We start from the raw sequence: 24,237 nt of genomic DNA, 5'->3' as shown, positions 1-24,237 counted from the left end.
TGATGAAGCCTCTGAAGCCGCTATGTATTCCGATTCTGTTGAAGACTTCGCCACCATGCACTGCTTCGAGCTGCACCAGCCTTACTGCAGCACCATTCAATATAAACACGTACCCGGATCGAGACTTAGAGTCATCAGGATCGGTGTTCCAACTTGCATCGGTGTAACCGCTTACAACGAGCTCTTGGTCACCGCCATAACAAAGAAACATATCCTTAGTTCTTTTCAAGTACTTCAGGATATTCTTGACCACTGTCCAGTGTTCCATTCCTGGATCACTTTGATATCTGCTAGTCAAACTAACAACATGTGCTATATCCGGTCTAGTACACAGCATGGCATTGGCATACATGATAGAGCCTACTACCGAGGCATAGGGGATCTGATTCATCCTCTCTCTTTCTTCTGCCGTAGCCGGACCTTGAGTCTTACTCAAGACCTTACCTGGCAACATCGGTAAGAATCCTTTCTTACTTTCATCCATTCTAAACTTCTTAAGAATCTTGTCGAGGTATGTACTCTGTGAAAGCCCTATTAGGCGTCTTGATCTATCTCTATAAATCTTGATGCCTAAAATGTACGCTGCTTCACCAAGGTCTTTAATTGAAAAACACTTATTCAAATAGCCTTTTACACTGCTTAATAGTTCTATATCATTCCCAATCAATAATATGTCATCTACATATAATATCAGAAATGCTACAGAGCTCCCACTCACTTTCTTGTAAATACAGGCCTCTCCGTGACACTGTATAAACCCGAAGTCTTTAATCACCTTATCAAAGCGTCGGTTCCAACTCCTGGATGCTTGCTTCAGTCCATAAATGGAACGCTGAAGTTTGCATACCTTGTCAGCATTTTTAGGATCGACAAAACCTTTGGGTTGTACCATATACAACTCTTCCTCAATGTCACCATTAAGGAACGCCGTTTTGACATCCATCTTCCAAATCTCATAATCGAAAAATGCAGCTATTGCTAATAAAATCCTTACAGACTTTAGCTTTGCTACAGGTGAGAAAGTCTCATCGTAGTCAACTCCTTGAATTTGTTGGAAACCCTTTGCGACAAGTCGAGCTTTATAGACAGTAACATTACCATCAGCATCTGTTTTTCTCTTGAAGATCCATTTATTCTCGACAACCTTGCGGCTATCAGGTAAGTCTACCAAAGTCCACACTTTGTTATCATACATGGATCCCATTTCGGATTTCATGGCTTCTTGCCATTTGTTGGAATCTGGGCTCATCATCGCTTCTTCATACGTCGCAGTGTCCTCATCATTGTTGTCCACAATCATGACATTTAGACAAGGATCATACCAATCAGGAGTGGTACGTTCCCTTGTCGATCTGCGAGGTTAAATAGCTACCTCGCTCGAAGTTTCATGATCATTATCATTAGCTTCCTTTGTTATCGGTGCAGGCGGCACAGGAACATCTTCCGGTACTGCGCTACTCTGATCAACGAGAGAAGGTTCAGTAACCTCGTCGAGTTCTACTTTTCTTCCAGTCACTTCTTTAGTGAGAAACTCTTTCTCAAGAAAGGTTCCGTTCTTAGCAACAAAGATTTTGCCTTCGGATCTGTGATAGAAAGTACACCCAATAGTTTCCTTAGGTTATCCTATGAAGACGCATTTCTCCGCTTTGGGTTCTAGCTTGTCCGGTTGTAACTTTTTTACATAGGCTTCGCAACCCCAAACTTTAAGAAACGACAGCTTAGGTTTCTTATTAAACCATAATTCATACGGTGTCGTTGCAACGGATTCAGATGGTGCCCTATTTAAAGTGAATGCAGCTGTCTCTAATGCATAACCCCAAAACGATAACGGCAAATCAGTAAGAGACATCATAGAACGAACCATATCTAAGAGAGTTTGATTACGACGTTCATACACACCATTGCACTGTGGTGTTCCTGGCGGTGTCAACTGTGAAAGTATTCCGCATTTCTTTAAATGCATGCCAAACTCATAACTCAGATATTCACCTCCGCGATCAGAACGCAGAAACTTAATCTTCTTGTTACGTTGATTTTCTACTTCACTTTGGAATTCCTTAAACTTCTGGAAAGTTTCGGATTTATGTTTCATGAAATGGAAATACCCATATCTACTCAGATCATCTGTGAAGGTTAGAACATAACGATAACCACCGCGCGAGGTTACACTCATTGGTCTGCACACATCGGTATGTATGATTTCCAATAAGTCTGTAGCTCGCTCCATAATACCAGAGAATGGAGTCTTAGTCATTTTTCCCATTAGACATGCTTCGCATCTATCAACTGACTCAAAGTCAAGTGACTCAAGTAGTCCATCGGATTGGAGTTTCTTCATGCGTTTTACTCCAATATGACCAAGACGACAGTGCCACATATAAGTAGAATTATCATTCAATTTAATTTGCTTAGCATCAATGTTATGAACATGTGTATCACTACTATCGAGACTTAATAGAAATAAACCATTCTTCTCAGGCGGATGACCATAAAAGATATTATTCATAAAAATAGAACAACCATTATTCTCAGATTTGAATGAATATCCATCTTGCATTAAACAAGATCCAGATATAATGTTCATGCTCAACGCAGGCACTAAATAACAATTATTGAGGTTTAAAACTAATCCCGAAGGTAGATGTAGAGGGAGCGTGCCGACAGCGATCACATCGACCTTGGATCCATTTCCAACGCGCATCGTCACTTCATCCCTCGCTAGGCTTCGTTTATTCAGTAGTTCCTGTTTCGAGTTACAAATGTGAGCAACCGAACCAGTACCAAATACACAGGTACTAGTACGAGAACCAGTAAGATAGACATCTATAACATGTATATCAGATATACCTTTCTTCTTCTTGACAAGGCCGCTCTTCAGATCATCCAAGTACTTGGGGCAATTACGCTTCCAGTGCCCCTTCCCATTGCAGTAATAGCACTCAGTATCAGGTTTAGGGCCACCCTTAGGCTTCTCGAGAGGCGCGGCAGCTTTCTTGCCGCCCTTCTTGACGTTGCCCTTCTTAGGTTTGCCTTGTTTCTTGAAACTGGTGGTCTTGTTGACCATCAACACTTGGTGCTCTTTCTGTATCTCAATCTCAGCAAATTTTAGCATGGAGAAGAGTTCAGGTAACTCCTTGTTCATGTTCTGCATGTTGTAGTTTATCATGAAGTTCTTGTAACTTGGTGGCAGTGATTGGAGAACATGATGAATACCCAGCTGGTTAGGGATGATTATCCGCAAGTCAGTGAGCTTCTTCGCGTGTCCGGACATAGCGAACACGTGCTCACTAACGGAGCTGCCCTCTTCCATCATACAGCCAAAGAACTGTTTCGAGGCCTCATAGCTCTCCACAGCCGCATGAGTTTCAAAGATAACCTTGAGCTCGTTGATCATATCACAAGGGTCATGGTGCTCAAAATTCTTTTGGAGCTCTGCGTCTAGGCTGCACAGAATGGCACACTGAACTTGAGAGTAGCGAGTCACCCGAGTCTCGTAAACATTCTTTTCTTCCTCGGATACTGCAGGGGGTGGTGGGGAACCTAGCGGTGCATCAAGCACATATTGCAGATTTCCGCCATTGAGGAAGATCCTCACATGACGGAACGAGTCGGTGAAGTTGCTACCATTGCTTTTAAGCTTTTATTTCTCTAGGAACTGGTTAAAATTGATTGATGGGGGCGCCATGATTTACAACATATATTTGCAATAGTTTAGACTAAGTTTATGACAAATTGAGTTCAAATTTTAATTCAACAAAATTAAAAACTAGGTGAACTCCCACTCAAAACAATATCGCTCGCATTGTCTTAGTGATCACACGAACCAAATCCACCACACCAAGTCCGATCATCACGAGACAAGATGTAACTTCAATGGCGAACACTCAAAGTGTTCATCATATCAATCATATGACTCATGCTCTACCTTTCGGTATCCCGTGTTCCGAGACCATGTCTGTACATGCTAGGCTCGTCAAGGCAACCTTAGTATCCGCGTGTGCAAATCTGGCTTGCACCCGTTGTATGCACATGTAGAATCTATCACACCCGATCATCACGTGATGCTTCGAAACGACAAGTCTTAGCAACGGTGCTACTAAGGATGAACACTTTATTATCTTGATATTTAGTGAGAGGGATCATCTTATAATGCTACCGTCGCGATCTAAGCAATATAAGATGCATAAAAGGATTAACATCACATGCAGTTCATATGTGATATGATATGGCCCCTTTGTCTTTGTGCCTTTGATCTTCACCTCCAAAGCACGGACATGATCTCCATCATCAACGGGCATGATCTCCATCATTGTCGGCGTAGCGTCAAGGTCAATGGCGCCGTCTTCATGATTGTTCTCCCATGTAGCAACTATTACCACTTCTTTGAAATACTACTCAACATGAAATTTAAAGACAACCATAAGGCTCATGCCGGTTGCCACAATACAATAATGATCATATCATACATATTCATCATCACATCATGGCCATATCACATCACCAAACCCTGCAAAAACAAGTTAGACGGTTCTAATTTGGTTTGCATATTTTACCTGGTTTAGGGTTTTCGAGTAAGATCCAATCTACCTACGAACATGAACCACAACGGTGATACTATTGTTGTCAATAGAAAGAGTAAATTGTATCTTCACTATAGTGGGAGAGACAGACACCCGCAAAGCCACTTATGCAATACAAGTTGCATGTTGAGTGTGGAGCAAATCTCATGAACGCGGTCATGTAAAGTTAGCCCGAGCCGCTTCCCACTATGCCACAAAGATGCAAAGTACATGAACTAAAGACAACAAAGCATCAACGCCCACAAAACAATTGTGTTCTACTCGTGCAACCAATCTATGCATAGACACGGCTCTGATACCACTGATGGGATTCGTAGCATAGAAAACAAAAAATTTCCTACCGCAAGAACGAAACACAAGCCAAGATCTAATCTAGAAGACGGTAGCAACGAGGGAATCACGAGACTAACCCTTGAATATTTCCAAAGCCTACGAGATTAGATCTCGTTGTTGCAGAATATGATCACTTGCCGCTTTCAAAAGCGCGTAGAAGATCTTGACGGTGCCACAATCGGGCAGCACCTCCGTACTCGGTCACACGTACGGTGTTGATGAAGACGACGTCCTCCTCCCCGTTCCAGCGGCCAGCGGAAGTAGTAGATCCTCCTCGGAATCCCGACAGCACGACGGCGTGGTGACGGTGGTGGTGGAGAACTCCGGCAGGGCTTCGCCTATGCGATGCGGGAGTATGTGGAGGAGGAGATGCTAGGGTTTGGGGAGAGGGGGGTCTTGGGGCGCCGGCCACTTGGGGGCTGCGGCCAAGAGGGCTTTGGTGTGGCCAGCCCCCTCCCCTTGCTCCTCATTATATAGGTGGAACCCCCAAGAGTTGTAGTCCAAGTCTTCGAATAAGACCCCAACACACAAATTTGGCATAAGGTGGGAAACCTACCCAAGGTGGGACTCCTACTCAAGGTGGGACTCCCACCCCTTCCTTGAGGGGGGGGTGGCCGGCCACCATGGGTGGAGTCCACCTGGGACTCCTCCCCCTTAGGGTTGGCCGGCCATGCTAGTGGAGTCCCTCTGGGACTCCACCTTCCATAGTGATTTCTTCCGGACTTTTCTAGAACCTTCTAGAACATTTCCATAAATGCTCCGGATCATTTTCAAACTTATAAAATGACTTCCTATATATGAATCTTATTCTCCAGACCATTCCGGAACTCCTCGTGATGTCCTGGATCCCATCCGAGACTCCGAACAAAACTTCGAACTCCATTCTATATTCCATATCTACTTAAACGACATCAAACCTTAAGTGTGTCACCCTACGGTTCGTGAACTATGCAGACATGATCGAGACTTCTCTCCGACCAATAACCAATAGCGGGATCTGGAGATCCATAATGGCTCCCACATATTCAACGATGACTTAGTGATCGAATGAACCATTTACATACGATACCGATTCCCTTTGTCACGCGATATTTTACTTGTCCGAGGTTTGATCATCGGTATCTCTATACCTTGTTCAACCTCGTCTCCTGACAAGAACTCTTTACTCGTACCGTGGTATATATGTGGTCTCTTATGAACCATTCATATGCTTGCAAGCTAATTAGACGACATTCCACCGAGAGGGCCCATAGTATATCTATCCGTCATCGGGATGGACAAATCCCACTGTTGATCCATATGCCTCAAATCATACATTCTGAATACCTAATCCCAGCTTTATAACCACCCATTTACGCAGTGGCGTTTGATGTAATCAAAGTACCCTTCCGGCATAAGTGATTTACATGATCTCATGGTCGAAAGGACTAGGTAACTATGTATCCAAAGCTTATAGCAAATGAACTTAATGATGTGATCTTATGCTACGCTTAATTGGGTGTGTCCATTACATCATTCACATAAACCTTGTTATTAATAACATCCAATGTTCATAATCATGAAACTATGATCATCTATTAATCAACAAGCTAGTTATACAAGAGGCTTACTAGGGACTCCTTGTTGTTTACATAACACACATGTATCAATGTTTCAGTTAATAAAATTATAGCATGATATATAAACATTTATCATAAACACAGAGATATATAATAACAACTTTATTATTGCCTCTTGGGCATATCTCCAACACATAAAAGATATTATTCATATAAATAGAACAACCATTATTCTCCGACTTAAATGAATAACCGTCTTGCATTAAACAAGATCCAGATATAGTGTTCATGCTCAACGCAGGCACCAAATAACAATTATTAAGGTTGAAAAATAATCCCGAAGGTAGATGTACAGGGAGCGTGCCGAAGGCGATCTCATCGACCTTGGATGCAGTTCCAACGCGCATCGTCACCTCATCCCTCGCTAGGCTTCGTTTATTCCGTAGTTCCTGTTTCGAGTTATAAATGTGAGCAACCGAACCAGTATCAAATACCCAGGCACTACTACGAGAACGAGTAAGATAGACATCTATAACATATATATCAAATATACCTTTCTTTTTCTTGACAAGGCCGCTCTTCAGATCAGCCATGTACTTGGGGCAATTACGCTTCCAGTGCCCCTTCTCCTTGCAGTAATAGCACTCAGTATCAGGCTTAGGGCCAGCCTTAGACTTCTCAGGAGGCGCATCAACTTTCTTGCCGCCCTTCTTGAAGTTGCCCTTCTTGTTAGGCTTTCCCTGCTTCTTGAAACTGGTGGTCTTGTTGACCATCAACACTTGGTGCTCTTTCTGTATCTCAATCTCAGCAGATTTCAACATGGAGAAGAGTTCAGGTAACTCTTTGTTCATGTTCTGCATGTTGTAGTTCATCACAAAGTTCTTGTAACTTGGTGGCAGTGATTGGAGGACACGATGAATACCCAGCTGGTTAGGAATCACTATCCCCAAGTCACTGAGCTTCTTCGCATGCCCGGACATAGCAAGCACGTGCTCACTAACGGAGCTGCCCTCTTCCATCATACAACCAAAGAAGTGTTTCGAGGCCTCATAGCTTTCCACGGCCGCATGATTTTCAAAGATAGCTTTTAGCTCATGGACCAGCTCATAAGGATCGTGGTGTTCAAAACGCTTTTGGAGCTCCGCCTCTAGGCTGCACAGGATGGCACACTGAACTTGAGAGTACCAAATCACCCGAGTCTCGTAAACATTTTTTACTTCCTCAGATATTGCAGGTGGTGGTGGGGGACCTAGCGGTGCTTCGAGCACAAATTGCAGATTTCCACCATTGAGGAAAATCATCACATGACGGAACCAGTCGGTGAAGTTGCTACCATTGCTTTTAAGCTTTTCTTTTTCTAGGAACTGGTTAAAATTGATGGAGGGGGACGCCATGATCTACAACATATTTGCAAAGAGTTTAGACTAAGTTTATGATAAAATGAGTTCAAATTTTAATTCTTAAATTAACTAGGTGAACTCCCACTCAAAACAATATCCCTCGCATTGTCTTAGTGATCACACGAACCAAATCCACTACACCAAATCCGATCATCACGAGAAAAGATGTAGCTTCAAAGGCGAACACTCAAAGTGTTCATCATATCATTCATATGACTCATGCTCTACCTTTCGGTATCCCGTGTTCCGAGACCATGTTTGTACATGCTAGGCTCGTCAAGGCAACCTTAGTATCCGCGTGTGCAAAAATTGGCTTGCACCCGTTGTATGCACATGTAGAATCTATCACACCCGATCATCACGTGATGCTTCGAAACGACAAGTCTTAGCAACGGTGCATACTAAGGATGAACACTTTATTATCTTGATATTTAGTGAGGGGGATCATCTTATAATGTTACCATCGCGATCTAAGCAATACAAGATGCATAAAAGGATTAACATCACATGCAATTCATATGTGATATGATATGGCCCTTTTGTCTTTGCGCCTTTGATCTTCATCTCCAAAGCACGGATATGATCTCCGTCATCAACGGGCATGATCTCCATCATCGTCGGCGTAGCGTCAAGGTCAATGGCGCCGTCTTCATTGTTGTTCTCCCATGTAGCAACTATTACAACTACTTTGAAATAATACTTCAACATGAAATTTAAAGACAACCATAAGGCTCCTGCCGGTTGCCACACTACAATAATGATCATCTCATACATATTCATCATCATATCATGGCCATATCACATCACCAAACCCTGCAAAAACAAGTTAGACGCCTCTAATTTGTTTTGCATATTTTACGTGGTTTAGGGTTTTCGAGTAAGATCCAATCTACCTACGAACATGAACCACAACGGTGATACTAGTGTTGTCAATAGAAAGAGTAGATTGAATCTTCACTATGGTGGGAGAGACAGACACCCGCAAAGCCACGTATGCAATACAAGTTGCATGTCGAGCGTGGAGCAAATCTCATGAACGCGGTCATGTAAAGTTAGCCCAAGCCGCTTCATCCCACCATCCCGCAAGATGCAAAGTACACGAAGTAAAGACAACAAAAGCATCAACACCCACAAAACCATTGTGTTCTACTTGTGCAACCAATCTATGCATAGACACGGATGTGATACCACCGATGGGATTCGTAGCATAGAAAACAAAAATTTCCTACCGCAAGAACGAATAACAAGCCAAGATCCAATATAGAAGATGGTAGCAACGAGAAGATCATGAGACTAACCATCGAAGATTTCCAAAGCCTACGAGATTAGATCTCGTTGTTGCTGAAGATGATCACTTGCCGCTTTCAAAAGCGCGTAGAAGATCTTGACGGTGCCACAGTCGGGCAGCACCTCCGTAATCGGTCACACGTTCGGTGTTGATGACGACATCCTTCTCCTCGTTCCAGCGGGCAGCGGAAGTAGTAGATCCTCCTCAGATTCCTGACAGCACGACGGCGTGGTGTCAGTGGTGGTGGAGATCTCCGGCAGGGCTTCGCCTAAGCTCTACGGGAGAGGTGGGAGGAGAGAGGCGGATAGGGTTTGGGAAAGGGGGCGCCGGCCTGGGAGCCTTGGGGGTGCGGCTGGCTTTGATGTGTCCGCCCCCTCCCTCTCCTCCTCTTTATATAGGTGGAATCCCTAGGGTTTGTCCAAAGTGTTTGAATAAGACCCCAATTCAAAAACTTCCATATGGATGAAACCTAGAGGGACAGGGACTCTCCCTTTCCCCCCTTGCTTGGCCGGCCAAGGAGGTGGAGTCCACCATGGACTCCACCCACCCACTTGGTTGGCTGGTTAGGGTTGGTGGAGTCCAACCGGGACTCCACCTTCCATGGTGATTTCTTCCGGAAGGTTCTAGAACATTCTAGCGCCTTCCATAAATGCACCGGATCATTTCCAAACTTGGAAAGTGACTTCCTATATATGAATCTTATTCTCCGGACCATTCTGTACCTCCTCGTGATGTCCTGGATCCCATCCGAGACTCCGAACAAAATTCGAACTCCATTCCATATTCCATATCTACTTAAAACGACATCAAACCTTAAGTGTGTCACCCTACGGTTCGTGAACTATGTAGACATGGTTGAGACTCCTCTCTGACCAATAACCAATAGCAGGATCTGGAGATCCATAATGACTCCCACATATTCAACGATAACTTAGTGATTGATTGAACCATTTACATACGATACCGATTCCCTTTGTCACGCGATATTTTACTTGTCCGAGGTTTGATCATCGGTATCTCCATACCTTGTTCAACCTCGTCTCCGACAAGTACTCTTTACTCGTACCGTGGCATATCATCTCTTGTGAACTAGTCACATGCTTGCAAGCTAATCAGACGATATTCCACCGAGAGGGCCCAGAGTATATCTATCTGTCATCGGGATGGACAAATCCCACTCTTGATCCATATGCCTCTACTCACACTTTCCGAATACTTAATATCATCTTTATAACCACTCATTTACGCAGTGGTGATTGATGTAATCAAAGTACCCTTCCGGTATAAGTGATTTACATGATCTCATGGTCGAAGGACTAGGTAACTATATATCGGAAGCTTATAGCAAATAGAACTTAATGACGTGATCTTATGCTACCCTTATTTGGGTGTGTCCATTATATCATTTATCTAATGACATAACCTTGTTATTAATAACATCCAATGTTCATGATCATGAAACTATGATCATCTATTAATGAACAAGCTAGTTATACAAGAGGCTTACTAGGGACTCCTTGTTGTTTACATAACACACATGTATCAATGTTTAGGTTAATACAATTACAGCATGGTATGCAAACATTTATCATAAACACAAAGATATATTATAATAACCACTTTATTATTGCCTCTTGGGCATATCTCCAACAAGACGACGGAAACCACAGATCTACGTCTTATTTATAGTTAAATTTTATTCATTCTTAGGTTTGTGTTGGTGATGATGTCTAGATGGAGAACTTGGCGTTGGACTGAATAAGATCGAGGCCGTTGGCTCCATCTCCATCATGGTGTTGTTGGTGTGGCCGGCGCGACTCACATCAAGGGAGACCGTGGTATTTTGTTCTTGCAGATCGTAAGGTCTATATATGTCGGTATATCGTGTGGCTTTTCCGCCAATCTTGGTGGTGGTGTCAAGTTTTATTGTGATTCGATCTTTGATGCTAGTGGAGTTCTTCTCAAGCAGTAGCATTAGCGTTAGTCAAACAATGGTTCGACAAGTTGCATTGCAGGAGGTGTGTCCACGAGACCGCACTGTGTGCAACAAAATTATGTTCTCACCTATTGAGGTGGATGACTCACGCATCTTTGAAACCTTTGAGGTTAGTGCAACCTATGCAAGTTTTGTCTTTGTGTGATTTGATCTTCTTACTCTTGAAGGAATGTCAACATGCTAAAATATGAGCTAGAGACAAGGACCTTGAAGATATTTTATGTAACTTTTAATTTTATGAAATCTTAGTGTGAAATCCACTGTTTACCCTCTAGTTTTGCCTTTGTGACATTAATTACCTCATTGAGTAAAAATTCGTGTTGATTGCCCATTTTCAAAGCTTTGGACCCTTGTTTTTTTGTGTGTGTACATTGGGCAAGGTGCTAGGTGATAATCGGGGTCCAAAAATATCAAAATGATCGTGATAGATGAAACATATGGATTAGAATAGGCCCTCTGATATTTATATATTTTTTTCGCTCCACATCGACGTATCATGCCTATCTTATCTGATATTAACAAGCAATATGTAAATTGGGGGTTAAACCATGTTTAATGTCTCTTAAATGGGGTATTTTGGTAGAATTTCCAGTAAATGGTGTAATATTTGTCACAAATGCATAACTACAGGATAAAAAGTGGAATTCACTCCAAATCTTTAATGTTCACATGTATTTTACGTTTTTTATGTGATATACTATGTTTAATTGATCAAGGAAAGTCAAATTTTCTTTAAAAAAAAGAGTTCCAACCAAGATTCTCAGGGAGCTTCTATACACAGCTCTTGGCGGCGAGAGGTGTTGATACCGCCGGTAGGAATACTAGTTGGCCCGCATTAATGTATTTTAATAAATCTTAGGGAAAATTACTATTAATTCTCTAGAATAAGTTTACTAATGTAAATAAATTCAAACGCATGATAAACACCTGATAGATATTTTTAAATTATTTTAACTATTTTTGAAACCCATTAACATTTTTTCGAGTGTGGTGAAGATTCTTTTAACCACATGAACATTTCTTGTGAACTGCATGAACATATTTTTCAAATACATGAGTTTTTTCTAAAAAATCTTGAATATTTTTTGAATACATAAATTTTTTAAGTTGTGAGAATTATTGAATTCATGAATGGTATTTAAGGGACAAAAAATCTCTATCTCTACTACTTAAAAAGACTAAACATAATCCCTATTCTCCCCACCCTCGGTCCATCAAAGCATTTGGTCGTCCGTCCCACCAGATTTGGTCGTCCGTCCCACCAAAGGAAGGTGATGCTGATTTTTAATCAATCGCTGCCGTCTCCTTCCGCATCTACGATGTCTCTCTTCCTGGGTGACAGCCATCTGCCCATCTCCTACGCATCCGGCGCCACCACACCTCCTCCTCCAACGCCTTCTTACACTGGCTATCGTATCCGGCCACCTCCTCAGTCGTCACCATCACTACCGCATGGGTGCGGCCTCCACGGCACGAATCCGTTCGTCACCTCCTCCCCCTAGCAGCAGCACGAAGGTGATCTGGGCATGGAGGCCCAGATCCTACCTCCCCCTGCTCGTCCTCTCCCTCCCCCCTCTCTCTAATACATTCGTCTTCGGTAAATCTGCAGCAATTAGACCATTTCCCGAATTATCATGTGTTCTAATGTTTTTCTTCTGAATTTGTAGGTCACTAGATGCAGACGAATTGAAACATGACCTGTCCCCCACCACATGTCCTGAGGATCATGAAGGTCCGATGCCATCCCCAGATCACGAGGAAGAGAAGTAGTATGGAGGCGCGGCTCCAGGCAATGCATGTAGGTTCGGATCCGACCTTCCCATGTTGATCTTCATTATTTTCGTGAACTCCCCGCTCATGCCCGTCTGCTGCTGACTGTTGAACTCTCCAATGGGCTGCAACACCGGTGTCCTCATCAATTCGCGAGCACACGCCCTGACCTCTACTGATATGCAGTCGGCTAGATCCCCTACATCACTATGTGTGGCAAGAGCAAGCCGCGACACTACGCGTGGATGAGAGCCAGAGCAACGGACACATCTTCACAGCTCGTTTCTATTCCCCCTGTTTATGATCCTCTCTTTCCTTTTGGTTGATGTCAGTGATTTGAATACTACCCGCGCTTCTGATTAACTCGTGAAGTACAAGGGAAAACATGGTTGAATTTCTTAGTATGATCCAACAAATGCCAAATCCCGTTTCTTGGTTTCCCTCTTTTCTAGATTTATTTTGTCCTATTGATGTGTGTGCTCTGTTTTTACATGACCGTGATGATAAACACTATTAGAAAACATGACATGACCGTGATGATAAACACTATTAGAAAACATGACAGTTCTTGGTAGAGACTAGGGTTCTACCGGGTCTAGGGCGGAGATTGTAAGGGTGGAAGTGAGGGCGGAGAGGTTGGAGAGCTCGGCGCCGGCGGCTGGGCGCCGTCGCGGAGGAAGGAGGCGGCGGCTAGGGTTGGTGCGGCGGGGGCACAGGGTCTCCCGTCTCCCTTCAGGAGACGAGACAAGAATGATACTGAATATTGTCTGATTAATCTTGAAGGGATACAAGTGTTTATATAGGAGGACGGCCTCCTCTAAACCCTAATTTACTTGGGCTAAGCCCCTAATTTACTTGGGCTAAGCCCATAACTAGCCACTAGTGGGCTTCCTGCGTGTATAGGTCAAACCGACCATAACAGTTCTGCTTCTGATAGTTTATGACAGAAGAACAAAAGATCTGAGCCATTATCTAGCACATCCATCATTAGTAATCTTATTTCGATCCGATTTTCGTAGACGCGTATCTATATTATCAAATTAGTGACTTGCATTAGTCTCCTGAAACTGTTTTAAATGTGATATTCCAATGATGCCATGCCCAACATTTGGAGGTGCGGACGTCTCGATCCGGTATTCCTGTTTGCAGGAAGAACCTACCCGTAGTCCCTGTATCCACTTGACATTCACGGGCCGAGTCTGAAGATAACGATTAACCTTTCACTGTATGTTGCATTTAAATCTGTAGTCGTACATTTCTGCGTTTTTTGGTTGCTGAGTTTAACTATCCTCTAGCAAGTACCTCTGATTTGTGGAAGAGACTGATAAGCTCGGGATAGCGCGTGTTGTCATCAGCTTCATCTCTTGTTCCTACAAGATGGGAGTTAAATAACGACACAATATTTGATTAGGTCGCAGCACTTTGCTTGATGACAAATTGAACTACCCCAAGTTGAATTGTTTTGTTTATGTGTGTTGATCTCTCTCTCTATTTTCATATAGATATAATGAATTTTGTTTTGGTAACCTTGGTTGTTACTTTCCCTCTAAATAATCCATCCATTTAATTTATATGCATATTAGCATAACTAAGATATGACTAATTTGGAACTCTAAAAATAAATAACCAAACCAATCGGTGGATATAGGCTTATGCTCTGTTTGGATGTTTGCATTGGGGGGATTGCACATTACATTGGGTTGAATGTCAATAACTCAAGGTATTGATATTGAATTTGAATGCCAATAATTTTGTTTGGATGTTTAGATATTAAGAACCTGAACTTCATATTGAGGTTGAATGTCAAATGTTGTTTGAAACATTTTATTTATATCATAATCACTCTATAATCATAGTCCACTCACAAATCACAATTTACAACACACACGCACACTTCTCTCTCAAGGCCTCCACACCTGCAGAGTCAAAAACAAACATCCCCTTGTCCAAGGGTGTGCTTGGTTGGTGCCCACACTAGGATTCTAAGCTAACCATATGAATCAGTTGACTTTCATTGTAAAAATTTATTTGTTTTGCTACTCTATAGAAATGTTCAATAGTGTAGAGTGAATTAATCATTGAGGTGAATAGGGGCATGTTGATCCTTAAAAAACGATAACTTAGAAGAAGCATCATTCATTCCCAAAATATCAACTTGGTTTGCCATTTTGGTCCTCAAAGTTCTGAAATTATATGACATGATACTAAACACTGCATGGTTGTTGTTTGTAGGATTGCGTATGCAGGCAGCATGTTGGTGACTGGCTCTCCAACAGAAGAACGATTCTTCTATGGAGTGTGGCTGAGTCCCAACAACCAGGAATGGAAAAGTGGCAATGGATATTGCAGGCCTAGCAGGTTAGTTCTGTCAATGTAGAAGCAAAGTCGTCCAAGTCATGTTCATTATTTGTACAGCTGCATCTTTAACATAGATCCCATAAAGTAGGTTTAAAAATCAAATAGGGAACTGAATTGTATGTCTAATTTAGGTGGGGTGTCGTATATTTAGTTGCTTTTCTCGTCATTCAAAAGACAAGTTCAGTAGTTGGTTGCATGTAATATATCTTTGAGTGAAGATAGTACCTGCATAGAGAATACCCTTGGTACATGGTGTTTTGGCTCATAAGTCTAGATGCACCTATTATAAAAAATTATTTTAAATTTATTTCAAAATGTGTAAAAATTTTAAAATAAAATTGTGAGTGTGTATCTTCACATTCTATGTTAGCTCACAAAAGTTTGGCACAAAAGAACATTTTGTGTGCACTATGTAAAAAGACAAAAAAAAATGTCTCGTTAAAAGCTATTTTGGAGCGCCGGAATTTTTTTTTACGCTGGCCACAAAAAATAGTTTTTTCAATGAAACTTTGTGCGCAGACATAGAATGTCTGGGTGTACATTCTGATATTTTTTTAGAATTTTTAGACATTTTGAAATATGATTTTGAATAGAGAATGTACATAACCTATGAGCCGAAGTAGATTTCCCGTACCCTGCGTATATATAGTGACCAAATCATTTGCGTATTTTGCATAGCAATAAAGTAAGTTGATCATCTTGCTTCCTGTCAATGAATATTAATTTTATGTATCTGCTCGGATATGAATCTTGGTTGAATCTCTAATAAAAATGAAAATTGCGTGTATAAGTTCTCACGTAGTCCCGTCGGAGGCTTCATTGATACTTTCAGGAAGCAGCATGCCAACACTGTAGTGGCGGACAGTTAATTAATGGACGTTGCTACGCGGCGGCGCCGCATAAAAGTCTTTCCGTGCGGCGGCCTTCCACGCAGGAGAGATTCCAATGTGTCAGCCCATGTCAGCCCATGTGGCCGTATCAGACATCCAGTTATTTAGCGATAAAATTATATGCGCAGTCTATCATTTGTCAGGAAACGCAGTCTATCATTTGTCAGGAGTAGAAAATTCTGGGCCACATGTTTTTAACAAGATCAAGTTCCTGATCACAAATCGGTGTATAATGTTAGTAATTGCCATATTAATTAGGTTCATGTTAATTGCCTGATTAATTATGCCTACTCGCCAAAAGGAACACCAAAAAAAACCCCACCCCTCCGTGGCAGATCAGGCAAAATTAGTACTAAGTATTACATAGGTTCAGTTTTTTGCTTCCGGGTCTTTGATTATGGTCACTTGCTGAACATCACTGCCTACGCAAATAAACATGATGTTTATAAAAAGCAACTACCAGATTATCTCTAACAATTACCAGATAAATTAGCCACAAATATCAAGTACTAGCAAAGTGTTCTTGGCAAAACCGCAATTACCAGAATAACTATCCACCATTGCCAGATTCATTATCCAGAATTTTTACCTAAACAATTATCAGGTTCTTTGACAAAAATAATTACCAGATTAATTAGCCATGCTAGCCATATTTAATTACTTACGACTGCCAGATAAATAGTCGACTAAGCAGAACCAAAAGGAACACCAAAAATCAAACATCAAGATTAATTAGGCACAATTGCCAGATTAAAATGAGCAAAAAATTACTGAGCACCATGTCCCCATCCACGGCAACATGGCGTGCTCGACGACATCCCCGCTGCTTGCTCGTCGGCAACCTCCACAAGCTCGTTTCGGGAACAGCCTCACTACCGCGTGCACAGCGGCGGTCTCCCTCGAGGAGTGCACAGCGGCGGCCTCCCCCGGCTCGTGCCCGGCGGCGGCGGCCTCCCCCGGAGCGTTCCCGGCTGCGGCGGCCTCCCCCGGCCCGTAGTCGACGGCGGAGGCCAGCGCCGGAGCCGTCCCGGCGGCGGCGGCCTCCCTCGATGGCAGCGCGATGGCGGAGGCCTCCCGTGGCGCGTGCCCGACGGTGGCGGCGGCCTTGAAGCCAGCCCGACGGCGGCGACCTCCCCCGGCGTGTTCCCGGCGGCAGCGGCCTCGAAGCCAATCCGATGGTGGCGGCGGCCTTCAAGCCAATCCGGCGGGGGCGGACTCTCCCGGCGGCGGCGAGCCAGCGACCTCCTCGAACCTTCCTGCGCGATGCTTCCGTGGTTTGTTTTGGAGAGAGAGAATGAGTGGTTGAGAGCTGTACACGAGGGGATAAAGAACATGCAGTACAATCATAGCGCGTGGCCCTTTAAGAGACAGGTGTTTTTTTCCGCCGCACGGATTAGTGAGCTGTGCGGAGCTTCTCCGTATCTTTTTCCTTAATTAATTACATGTAACGTTGCATTTGCTTTCTGATTTTTTTACCCTGGTGCCAGCAAGGTATCACTTCTTCCATGTTATGGAAATCTTAAAATGAAATTCTTCATTTACTCACCCTTGAGTAAGAAATATTTCTATGTACTTTAAAATACAATAGTGACAACATGGAGCTTATACTACCAATGGTTTATACTCCAGAATTGAAGACATATCTCTACCAAGGAAAGTTTACCGTTATTTTTCGTTACCCTGTTGCCAAGGTAAAGCTGATGCACGTAAATACTTCCAGCATCTTATTGACGTTGTTGATTTTTGCCGCACCAGAGGAATCTACCAGAGAGATTTAAAAGTGATTATATAAAATGAAAATGAGTTCTATCATTCTGTGGTTCATAAACTGTGAGCTTGTTGGACTTATTCCATCTCATGGTGGTTTACAAATAATTCCAGGGTTAGGATCGTTGCCAATCCTCCAGACCGGATATACTCCTTGTAAAAGCCGGTAGGTGCACTTGGAAGATCGATCCGAGGGTATGGCGAGACTAGGGTGATCATGTCATGGAACCATCATTGGGCAGACCGTTTGATTCTCATGGTTACGACTTCTACAAATTGTATTTCTGGGAGCACAGTAGGAAGAGCACGCTGAACTTGCAAAGGACCAAACTGTTGTATGGATTGTGAGATGTAAGCTTATATGTTTAGGCGATAAATTGGGCATGTCACTAAAATTAGTCGTCCATGTATCAACTATGATCATTGATCACTTAATCTTATATGCTTGGCCCCTGGTATGCTTCCTAGGGCTTCTGCACAGTGAATTGAGTTGTCCCATGGAGTTGCTTGCCACTATTGTTTTTGGTATGACATTAATTAATATAATTTTCAGATTATCCAAACATGCTCATTATGTATTACCTTATTTGCGATGTTCAAATAGTAATAAGTTGATGTCCCAATAGTATTTGGCAAAATGATGTACTCCATCCGATTCAAAATAAGTGTTGGATATTTATTTAATTACTACAAACTTTATATTACATCAATACAAAATCTCCGTCACTTTTGGATTGGAGACTTTTGGATTGGAGGGAGTAATTAGTATTCTAGATTATTCTTAATTCATTACCCACATGAGAATGTGTATCGATCGGTCCTTACATTTTTCAAAAGTTGTCATTTCACAATAGAATTACTCTGCATCCGTGCCTCACCCTCACTATCGAGACTGCTGTTATACTCTACTGCTCTATCTATCTTGATGCATTATTGTGTGGGAACCATGTTCCCGCATGATTCAAGAGTTCTCAAGCATGGTACACGGCATATTGTCTTGCTATCACAATCAAAATACAAGGATATCCTCACCCTGCCCCAAAGTATCAACTATAGGATGACACATCCTTTTTATCAAGAGTCGCCAAAAGGTGATCAGGTTGGGTGTTGCTTCATGAGAGATGTTGATGTTTGTGTTCTTACATTGCATGACTACGAGAATCTATCTTGCTAAGGCCCGTCCGCACCACCGGTCAGCCGATAGTCTTTTTTTTACCCCAGCCATTATTGAAGATTTGCTAAGACCTATTTTGTATGTTTGACACAGAAGGCTACGATGTAGGGTTGTCTCTGGGTATTTATGAATATCAAAGTGTTGTTTGGACTAATCCAAAAAAGTATTCCTTCAATTTTACTCGTAGATGCAACACCCATATTTTATGAGACAATAATACATCCAAAAGGAGATTTTGTTGAGTTCACAGTTATGATGGACAAGAACACATGTGTGGAACTTACCATAGAAAAGTACCAAAAGATCTAGAACTTTGAACTATGCACATGCACAACAATGTTGTCTTGTTATTGCGTTCGATATTACCATGTTGTAGTATATTATGATATCCCTGATTTGTTTTGAATTTTCATAGTGAGTTGTGAATTATATATGTGCATTGAGAAATGAAATTTGAGAACCTGTGGCAATGCACGGGCATTTGTGCTAGTAGAAATAAAAAACACAGAAAAGGCAAGAAAACAGAGAAAAGAAGCAGCTGAAGGAATGAGCGAAACTGGGCCAGGCCTATAACTCAGGCGGGGTGCGCGGCAGGAGCGAGCCATGCCGCAATGAATGCGTGTGACTCGGCTCTATCCGAGACGTGCTGGATCCGTCAGTGAGGCCGCTAGCGTGGGCAGCTCCTGAAGAAGGCCTATTTCTGCACTTTTCAGTGTTCCATCTCACTGTGTTTTTTTTTATAGAATCCATCTCACTTGTTTCATTGCATTAATGCATTATGCGGCTCAGTTCTGCCATGGCTATGAAGGTCTCGTCTCAACTCAAGCTCATCAAAGTTCCTATTTTTAAGAATCCGGCCCATCCAATATTCTCAAACAGAAAAACACAACCATTGACATTGCCATTTTACACCCTCAAAAGGGAACCTTTTTTTGCGAGTGAAAAAACTGATATTAATCCGGCACAAAAGGGAACCTTGCTTCTTCTTTTTTTGCGAGTGAAAAAACTGATATTAATCCGGCACAAAAGGGAACCTTGCTTCTTCTTCTTTTTCTTTTTTCGTAATAAGTGGTACTGACCGGCTTAGTGCTTTATGCTCAATTCTCGCAACACAGCTTAATCGTCAGACGATTCTGGGCCAAATCCTGTACATGAGTCAGTCCCGCGCCCTTAGGGCATCTTCAATGGCAGGCGCCTGTTTAGGCGTTTAAGTGAAAAAATATCCGGGAATTAATCCTAGCGTCTGTGCATGAGACTAGATCAGCAACGGTAATAAACTCTAGACGCTTATTGCACCAACCAACTCAGCCCGCTTTTTATGCCGCACAAGGCCAAAGCTCACAGAGCGCCGGCGCAAAGTTTTGCATCGATGCTTGAAAATAAGCGCTCACTAACCGGGATTACATGCCGCAACTGTCGATCGGCCGGGTGGAAAATCCTGGCGCCTCTAAACAAGCGTCTCCATCGTAGATGCCCTTAGTCACTCTATGGCCGCAATTTTTTTTTTTTGAAATACTCCTTTCCATAAATCGATGTCATAGATTTATCTAAATTTAGGTGTATCTAGATGTTACTTACGGATGTTGGCTGCATCGCTCCTAACTCCTAAACTCCTAAGGGGCGGTTCAGGCGAAATCTTCGTTACCCCCCCCCCTGCATCTCACTACCGCGTTAATTGGTAGTGTCTAGCAATGACGTTGACGAAGAATTTTTTTGAAAGGGCGAACATGCTCCAGGTTAAAATGCAAGATCTATCGTTAATTGGTTGTATTTTGCAGTGATCATATTGACACCATTATTTTGGGAGCGCGGACTCTGGGTGCTATTTGTCAGTGGTTTGTGTTACAACTACTAGATCACCGTAGTGTGATCTTTTGTTTTTCTCTTGTTTTTGAAGTAGGGGCGTGTGCATCTGTAGTGTATTTAATTAGGATATTTCGTTATTGCAGAGACTGGGTGTAATTGGTATCTTTGCGGTATTAATACACTCTCTTTGTCAAAAAATAAATTCATATTGAGAAAAAACTAGGACATCTATTTATGGACATAGGTACTCCCTCCGTCCATAAAATCATGTCTTAGATTTGTTTAAAGTTAGATAAATTTAAAACATCTGGATACATCTATACACTAAATAATATCTGGATACATCTAAATTTAGACAAATTTAAAACATCTTTTCATAAACAGAGATAGTAGTATTAACATGGCTCCTAGGAGCGCAACGATGCACTTGTGTATATTCTTCCACCAAAATTAACGGCAGTCCCTCATATCTACCGCTGGATCAGACTTGCAATGCCTAGCTATTTCCCACTATTTCTACCAAATTAGCTAGTATTTTTCGAGAACTTGAGGACACATGCGCGTCATTTCATTAAGCCCGAGAAATCAGCCAATATTAGTACTCCCTTTGTTCATAAGAAGATATTTCAGATTTATCTAAGGTTAGATGTTATCTATATGTCTAATTTATCTAAAGTTGAATGTATCTATATACTAAATCTAAGACTCTTTTGATAGACGGAGGAATTACTTAATGTCTCAATGTAAAGCAATTTACGGACTCTAGATTAAAAATTTCTTCTACTGGAAAACCTAACGGTATTGCACAGGGCACTGGCTTGGGCGTTTTTTTTTCTCGATAAAGATCATGAGTGCGTGTATGAAACTCTGAATTCCTTATATATATTCAACAGTAACTCATAAAGCTGAGGTGATCGCTGCATATATGTTGATTAAATTCTGAACTAGTTCAGTGAGATGTTCATTCGAAATTTTCAGCTATGCGAGACGCTAGATTCCGTTGGAAAGAGAAATGGCCAGGTACGTTGTACAAGATGACTAATGGCTAATGGCCAACTTGTCTACAGGCACACGTTCGTTGCCACGCGAGGCTGGTCCATGATCTAGCACACGCACACACAAAACAGCCTGGAAACTGACCATTGCACGCGCGCGCACTGGGAGCTAGTCCAGACCACCACCGTCGTGACGCGTACAAAAGCGGACATAGGTTTAGCCTCTAGGGTCCTTCCCAAATGCTCCCGAGGTTTTTGAATCATTGCAATATGTCTGTCCTAGCGAATTGTAATATGTTTTTGATATTTCAACATGGGAGTCATGTTTTGGCTCCTGGCTGCGTATGCTCCCTTTAGTTTGAACTGCAACTTTGATATATTTTGAAATGTTAAAAAAATTTAAACAAAAAATTCATATGTAGATCTTCAAATGCTAAATGCGCACAAAGTCTTTGCATGAAAAATCAACTTGCCGTTTGGGCCATGTAAAAAAGATAAAATTTAATGCTAAAAATAAGTCTTGAGACTTGTTTTGTCTTTTTTACATCGACCACAAAAAATATCGATTTTTCGCTAAACTGCACTAACGCACATAGATTGCCAAGATGTACATAAGATTTTTTTTTTGTTAGAACTTTTTGAAAATTAGAAATATGTTTTTTGGGTGGAGGGAGCCTATGCATCCAAGAGCCGAATTGAATTTCCGATTTCAACATGAACTATTTACAAACTAAAATAAGAGAATGGGCTCCCTCCGTCTCATGAAATTTCTTCGAGATTTATCAAAATTTAGATGTATCTAGATACTATTTAATATCTATATACATTCATATTTAGACAAATCTGAAATAACTTTAATGGAACGAAGGGAGTACACATACTAAAATACTTTGGTGTTGCAGTGGGCGGTGGTGCGAACCACAATAGACAACAATGCACAATTGAAAGGTGCGCAGTGTCACAAATGATAATTATGGCTGTGTTAGGTCGATGTCGGTGGCGATAGTGCCCGTGGGTGTTGTTTTCCTTCTCTAAGCGTCACCGAGGTGTGTCGGCATTTTGAGTAAATTACATAAAACTACCACAATTCAGGCTAGGGTAACAAGTCAGCATCCCCTTTCTTCCTCGCTTGGTTTGTTGTCTCCGGGCAAGTGCCTAGGTTCTTTTTAGGGCAGGCAATGGCGACATCCTAGACTGCTGGGAGCATCATGTGTGGAGACAATGCTTGGAGGTTCTGCGTTCGGTTCTTCCAATGCTTGCCGCTGTTTCGGGTGGATCTTCATCGGGCTCAATGTTCGTCGCCGCCGGTGCATCCAAGATGATGACTTTCCCGGGACCGACCGAGTCCCGCCACCCGCTCCCCGACTCCTTTGGGCATTTACGGGTGGTTGGCGCGTCAACAAGGGAAGTTCAGGAGGGAGTCCTTGTTCTTGAGAGGCGGCTGGTGTGGTTGAGACGCGGCTTTGTTGTTCCTCATAGGGCAGACCCTTTCCTTTGTGCGTGGTTGTAATGTTTGTGATGGTTAATCTTTGTATTAGCTCGGACGTGGAGTTATACTACATTACCAGTGACACCTTTGTTATTCGCAGCAAGAGCCACTGTCTTGTATTTTTCGTCTGCCTTTTATAAAAATATGACAGGGTACACCAGCTTGGTGTACTCTCCGGAAAAATCTTAAGCGATTTACCTGATTCGGAAAGAATTCCAGGCCAAAATTTTGTGTTCGTCACAAATGTGCTTTGAACAGATTTAGATACAGATCCCTCAATCCCTGGGAACACAATGAAGCTAACCACACTTTTAGCTGTTAGTTAGTAACCCCGGTCCATTAATTTATGGCGCAGACTCGCCACTGCCAACAGCAACACTGTCGCAGGAGGACGATAGTGGTTTGGCTCTTCTCGCAGGACAGACAGACAAAGATGCAAGATTGATTGCGATGCCGGGCAAAGCAAAGCTAATCCGACAAAAGAAACGCAACGTTGTTATCTCCATTAGACCTAATCCATGTCCTTGGTTTAGCTCAGCTTAATTAGTTTAGTTGGCAGCAGGCCAGCATTGGCCAATGGCCATCAGATGTACTATACCTAAATATTCTTCCGTTGCTGGGACCGACTAAATTTGGTTTGCTTTACGTCTCCGCGAGGGAAAGAGACGTCACTGAAACTGGAGAGAGAGAGAGAGAGAGAGAGGCTTCTGTAATCAAGAAATGGTTCTATTCGCACATAAACCATGATGACTTTTTTTTTGGTCGAAGCATCTTTCATTTGAAGCGTTTACCGTAGAGATTCCCAGAGTGAGCAGGACCATTTTATTTGAAA

General features: G+C 42.3%; 1 long non-coding RNA gene and 3 other non-coding genes across 4 annotated transcripts; all 4 read left to right on the top strand.

The window, feature by feature from the left end:
- Positions 1 to 13,252: 13,252 nt before the first annotated feature.
- Positions 13,253 to 13,337, top strand: LOC124685551. The gene has a single exon (XR_006997535.1). It is a non-coding gene; the product is annotated as a small nucleolar RNA U36a (small nucleolar RNA).
- A 674-nt stretch (positions 13,338 to 14,011) lies between these two features.
- Positions 14,012 to 14,132, top strand: LOC124685502. Its single transcript, XR_006997488.1, has one exon. It is a non-coding gene; the product is annotated as a small nucleolar RNA Z278 (small nucleolar RNA).
- A 93-nt stretch (positions 14,133 to 14,225) lies between these two features.
- On the top strand, positions 14,226 to 14,331 carry LOC124685547. Its single transcript, XR_006997530.1, has one exon. It is a non-coding gene; the product is annotated as a small nucleolar RNA snoR97 (small nucleolar RNA).
- A 20-nt stretch (positions 14,332 to 14,351) lies between these two features.
- Positions 14,352 to 18,421, top strand: LOC124682931. The gene is made up of 2 exons (XR_006996500.1): positions 14,352 to 15,284; positions 18,056 to 18,421. It is a non-coding gene; the product is annotated as an uncharacterized LOC124682931 (long non-coding RNA).
- The last annotated feature ends 5,816 nt before the right edge of the window (positions 18,422 to 24,237 follow it).

This window comes from Lolium rigidum, chromosome 1 (genome assembly GCF_022539505.1).
Source record: "Lolium rigidum isolate FL_2022 chromosome 1, APGP_CSIRO_Lrig_0.1, whole genome shotgun sequence".
Lineage (NCBI taxonomy): Eukaryota > Viridiplantae > Streptophyta > Magnoliopsida > Poales > Poaceae > Lolium > Lolium rigidum.
This window is presented reverse-complemented; position numbering and strand designations above follow the sequence as displayed.